Source organism: Spermophilus citellus, assembly GCF_964194105.1.
Source record: "Spermophilus citellus genome assembly, chromosome: 7".
Taxonomy (NCBI): Eukaryota; Metazoa; Chordata; class Mammalia; order Rodentia; family Sciuridae; genus Spermophilus; species Spermophilus citellus.
The window spans coordinates 97,659,575-97,665,574 of NC_138188.1; positions in this window are offsets into that span (position 1 = coordinate 97,659,575).

Here is a 6,000-nt window from a genome sequence, read left to right on the forward strand (position 1 = left end):
AACACCTAAAATTAACCATCACAGAGGGGAAAGGATTTTTAAATCCTATGGAAATCATTTCAGTCCAAAGTTGAAGGCTGCGAAATATTGAGAGGAGGGAGCTGTGATGACATTGGCTTCACCACTTTGAACTTCTGTGATCAGAAGCAATGATCAGAACATAGCTCCCCAATATTTGGAGAACAGGGCCCTTTTTGCTCACCCTGGGTCTGGCTGCAAGCATTCTACACCAGGAATATAAGCACAGCTCCCTGCCATGGGGTGGGGCTAAGGGGTGTGGGATTAATAGCTGTCACTGTGCTAAGAGCTAACATTGACCAAAATTAACTGCAATTTATAATCCAAACCTTCCCCTGGAAGTTGCAAGTCTTCATAGTTACAAAATAGTTGCATGAGGCCTATCTGCCAGTACATTTGTTATTTAGGTGAGGAAACAGATTCTTGGTGCCTCCTGTGCCACCATGTTACCAGAATCCTGTCTTCTAATTAATTTTTACTTTATTAAAATTTATAATGTGTTCAATTTTTTTTAAGGGTTTGGCTTTTATTCTTTTTCTACCTTGTTGAAAAAAATGTGTATTTCCTTTTTGGTTTGTTAATGAATATGTTTAAAACTAGTAGACATCATCTGGAGGGATGTCAATCCACAAAGACTGAAATATACTATTGTCATTGTCATTATTTTCTAACTGTTCTATTTTGAGTCAGGATAATGGCCTTGAGGTTTTTATTTATATTTTTGTTTATTTCTAGTTTTCACATATTTGATTAGAGAATGAGATCCATGTTCTTTTCTATTATATCTTTATTCTTTTCTATTAGAGATAAGGGATATTTTCATCATGATCACTATTATGCATGTTTCATTAGCATTTAGACAAAAGTATACTCTTTATTTTCTTAGTACAAATTTATTACAGGGTGTCTGTCACTTTCCCATTGTGGTTTTCACTTGTGTCTTTTGGCACAGAAAGGTGCACGCCAGCTGTAGCTTAACAATTTGTATATTACCTTAATAATTAAAAAGTCACCATTTTTCTCATTTAATGCTTTTTAATATTAAATCTGTTACTTAATCTGTTTAAATTTGAAAAGTGTTATTACTGATAATTTGCACATTTCATAACAAATATAAACTATATTAATTATAATATTGTTAATGTTATAATGTTGACATATTAATTAATTTCAACAATATTGATATCAGTGTTATATTATTTGCATGTTCTTGTTTCCATTGTTTTGACTGAATCCTTAAGTATAGTTTGGCTTTTCCTTTAGCATACAGTAAACTTGTTGAGGAAATCAGTATTGGCTTGATATTTTGACAAAAATCTGAAAGATTCTTAAAGTATTTGAAATTTATTCCATTTATATTTCTAGTCTGTTTTATTCCAAGTTGCTCTTTTATTTTTAAAAGTAAATTTAGAACTTTATTTACAAATTTATCAACTTCAAGAATTAAAAGATAGTCATTGATTCTTTTCACTGAAAGATGAGAAATTTATGATAATTTGCCTGCCAACTACCACTTCTTATAAACGCTGGGAATTTCATCCAATATGTTTTACTGTGTTACATCTGTTTAAAAGTTTGTGTTGCCATCTATGAAATTTGCTGTTTTAAATGATGATATGCTAAAACAATTGCAGCCTGGTGGCAATATTGGTGAGGTTATCTTTGCCTTCATGTGCAAGCATTTGGTATAACTACATAGTGACACTTGATGTCTCAAACAACAAGCCACTTTAGGACCTTTTAAGGAGAGAGTGGTCCTGGCTATTGTCTGAAAATCTTCCATTGATATCTTCTGGTAAGATCAGGAACATGCTAGCCTCTGATTTTACTGTATGAGTGTCAACAGCTTAGAAAACAAAATCCTGGAGATAGCAGAAAATCTCTTCTAAGAAATAAATGTTTCATAATTAGTTGTGTTAATAAGGTACAGAGAACTGCTCTATGTGGAAGACCTCAGACATCAAAGGCTATCATCCAAAAGTGACTCAAAAAATTCCGGCTTGAATTGGGAAGATACTTTAGGAATAGTTTAATTTATTTAGCTTGTATTTTTCCTTTTATGTTATTAAAGAGTAGTACCTGATAGTAAAGTATAGCAAGCAGATCAAGGAGAAGGAAAAATGGAGGAAAAGGGAAGGTTCTAGAGAATAAAATTGATCAGATTATGTTATGTGCATGCACAAAGATGGCATAATGAATCTTGCTATTATGTATATTTACAATGTACCATTAAAAAAGAGTGAGACATGATAAATATCTTTAAAAGCTCTTCAAACAAATATGAAATATTTAAAGTGATAAAATTTTATTATATTTAAATTGGCAGTGTACTATCTTAATGGGATCTAAAATAGTGGTGCCTCTTAAAATTGATGCTGTCATAAATTTGCTATAATTTGGAAGTTTATTTAAAAAAATTTATTATGTGACTTTTAAGAATAGTTTGTTTGCCTTTTAGTTTATAATCTAAGTTATAGCTCATTAAGCAATATTTTAATGACATTACTTCCTCATTCACAACTTTTTAATACTAACTAATCTTTCAACAAGAAGCTGTTTTAACAGTAGACTTTATTTTTCTGGAAGTTTTTGGCTGGTAATACTTCCTGAGGTGTTATTTATTATCTCCACATTTTCTGTAGTCAAATTATTGCTCAATGAGGTTTTACACTTTTGATTATTTTCTACAACCATTTAACCCAAATGACAACTTGTTTAGAAAATAATTCTTGGGTCATCTTTTTTCCATCAGAAATCATCTTTTTTGTACCATTTAGTGTTGCTAAGAAGTTTTCCTACTATAATATAGATGTATAGATGTATGAGTTTGTATGTATACACATTTATATATTACATATTTTTTCTGACTGTAGATGAGCTATATTTTAAGCCTTTATGCTTGAATGCCTTTCGTACAGGTCCTTTATTTTATTTAAGGTTTTTGTTTGTTTGTTTGTTTGTTTGTTTGTTGATCCTGGGGATTGAACTCAGGGGCACTTAACCACTTAGCCACATCCCAGCCCTTTTTTGTATTTTATTTAGAGACAGGATCTCCTTGAATTGCTGAGGCTGGCTTTGAACTTATGATCCTCCTGACTCAGCCCCTCGAATTGCTGGGATTACAGGTACACACCACCATGCCCAGCACTTTTATTTAAAGTTTCTGAATACTCATGTTTAAACAGAGTTTAACATTCCAGTTAGGCCTGTTACTTGGCATAAAATAAGATAGGCATAATCTTATTTCCCTAATCCTTTTTGCCTATACACTGAAGTCATATTTGAACTTAGGCTACATGATTGAAAGCTGCTTTGAGGAAGTGGAAGGGAAGGAGTGGCCACAGAAATCTACAATGAGGAAACTGTGTGACTGCATGCTTTTCCCATACATCGTTGATACTTTTGCTCTAAGGGCCAGTTTCAAAAGGTAGGAATAATATACACCAGGTACTATATATGAAAAGGGGTTATCACTTGAATTTTACTTTGTTCCCTGGTTTAGTATTAAGCTCCCTGCTTTGGTGATAACTCGACTTAAACTGAAGAACCTTGAAAGCAGCACATAAGTTTTCTTTAGAACTATGAAATTGTCTTCTAGAATTTTTAATATTTTGTACTTATGTAATATTGTATATATTTTTGTATTATGTATATACATTTAATATAGCATATAAAGTATTTTTATATTTTCTATCTTTATATGTGAAGTTATATGTTATGTAGAGATTTCCCATATGCAAAGATTTCCCAAGTTCATATATTTGTTTTTATTTGTTTGTTTCTGGTGCTTGGGTTCAAGCCCAGGGCCTTAGGCATGCTAGTCAAAGCACTCCACCACCGAGCCACATCCCCAGACCAGCAAATTCATATGTTTGAAATGGCTGACCAGACTCCACAGAATATACTCAACATAAAACTTTTATTTAAAGTCACAAGATATAGCACATCAAACAAAAGAAAATACAGACACTGAGAATCCAAAAGGTATCCTGTGCCTAAGCTCTCCAGGGTCTTGATTTGTATGCATAGACCACACTGTGTCCACTGTCTCCAACTTAAACCAACAAGCTCTGTGTAAAAAATCCTGACTTTGGATGACCTCAAAGTAAAATTTCTGAGCAGGGGTTTTAATTCCTCTTAGGCTGTGTCATCAGCCAGGCTTACTTAATCTGTTATGCCAGTTGGAAACCATCATTAAAGAAACTGACCCTGGGGATCACCAGGGTAGTGTCAGACATTAAACAACACATCATAAATCTCATTGCACTTATCTTGGCCAAGAATCAAAAGCTGAACATACTGATATCCCCAAAGATAAAGATAGAGCTTTATCGCTCTAGCCATGAACCTCCCTGTACCCTCCTCACACCTCCTTTCTTCTGTTAGGAAGCTGGGTGGAACAGAACGAAAAAAAAAAAAATGAGTTGGCATAGCTATATTTCCTATCTTAGGCCTGTCGGCCACAATTGACCTTGTTACAGGCAATGAACTACAAGTGTGTTAATTATCTTTCCAACTGTGCAATTTCTCCATGTTGGGGATGGTGAAAAGGCATATATTTCTCACAAGCTTATGTTATGAGATTTTAAATATTCCCTCAATCTTAATGAATTTTCCTTTCTATGAATTCATTGATTTTTATCCATTTTGGTTTACTTCAAGGAGAAGATAGTTTTTTAAAAAAGAATTAATACTAGTGCCAACATCTTTCATGGACACCCAGACAACTTTTTGAGAGAGGTAATAAATTCCTAGGAGAAGCTAAGTATGCAAGTATCCAAAAGCCATTATGACAGTGTAGCCAATATGAGGTCATTGCTCAAATCATGGGGAGCCTAAGGAAAGAACAATGTAATAATTCTAGTCTCCAAGTGATTGTAGAACTATCATTACTCATCATTCTCCCTGGTCTCTTCCTCCTACCTTCCTCTACTCCACACAGAGACTCATAATTGAACACACATATGGTCTTATATGCCTGTGTATATCAGGCACAGTGGCACATGCCTATAATCCCATCAACTTGGGAGACTAAGGCAGAAGAATCTCAAGGTAGAGGCCATCTTGGACAATTTATGGAGACAGTGTCTCAAAAATAAAAGGGGCTGAGGATGTAGCTCAGGAATAAAGCATCCCTGGATTCAATCCCCAGTATCAGGGGGTGGGGCGGGGAGAAACCTGTGCACATGACTGTTTTCTAGTCTGAACTTCTGTGTAGGAAATGTCTTTTCCAGTTTTGTATTCCTGGTCTCTAACTGAACATGTAGAAAATAGTGTAAATACAATTAACATTTGACTTATCACATAAATTGAGTCTAAACTTCAAGTTTGTATCTGGGTTAAGAACTAGACTAACCAGATGGTTTTTGCATAGATCAAGGCTCCTTCTTACCTATTCCTAACTAGGTCTTCCCAAATTTGAGCATATTTCTAGAACAGGGCCTATCCTTGTTCTAATTTGCTTCTTGAGGGACAATTTGTGAGAAGAAGCAAGCCAAAGATTAAAATGAGGACTAAAGGAGACAAACTGAATAGTGGAAAAGCTTATAAGAGAAACTTACCTTTTCTCTAATATTTTGGGGAGAGGGAGAAGAAAGTCAGACTTGCTTCCATCAGGGATGGGCAATCTTCCAGAAATTATTTGCCAAGTTATTCCTTACCTCCTCCTCTTTATGAATCTCCTTTCATATTATGGATAGCCTTGGAAAGGTGACACCTTTAGAATATTAGTTACATCAAATCAATTGTAGATATCAGAACCAGATGAATCATGGAAATAGAAAAATAAGCCAAGAGAGAGGAAGAAGGGAGGAGAAAAGCCAAAGAGCTTTCGGTCTTACTTATCTAAAATCACCCTATTCCTTTGCCTGGCTCCCTCGGCCCCATGCACTTGGGGGTAGAAGACTCTTCGTTTATTTTGTAGAAGTGCTTCCAGTTAAGTTCTCTGCAGTCTGCTCAGCAGGCTGTGCAGTTGTCTAAGCT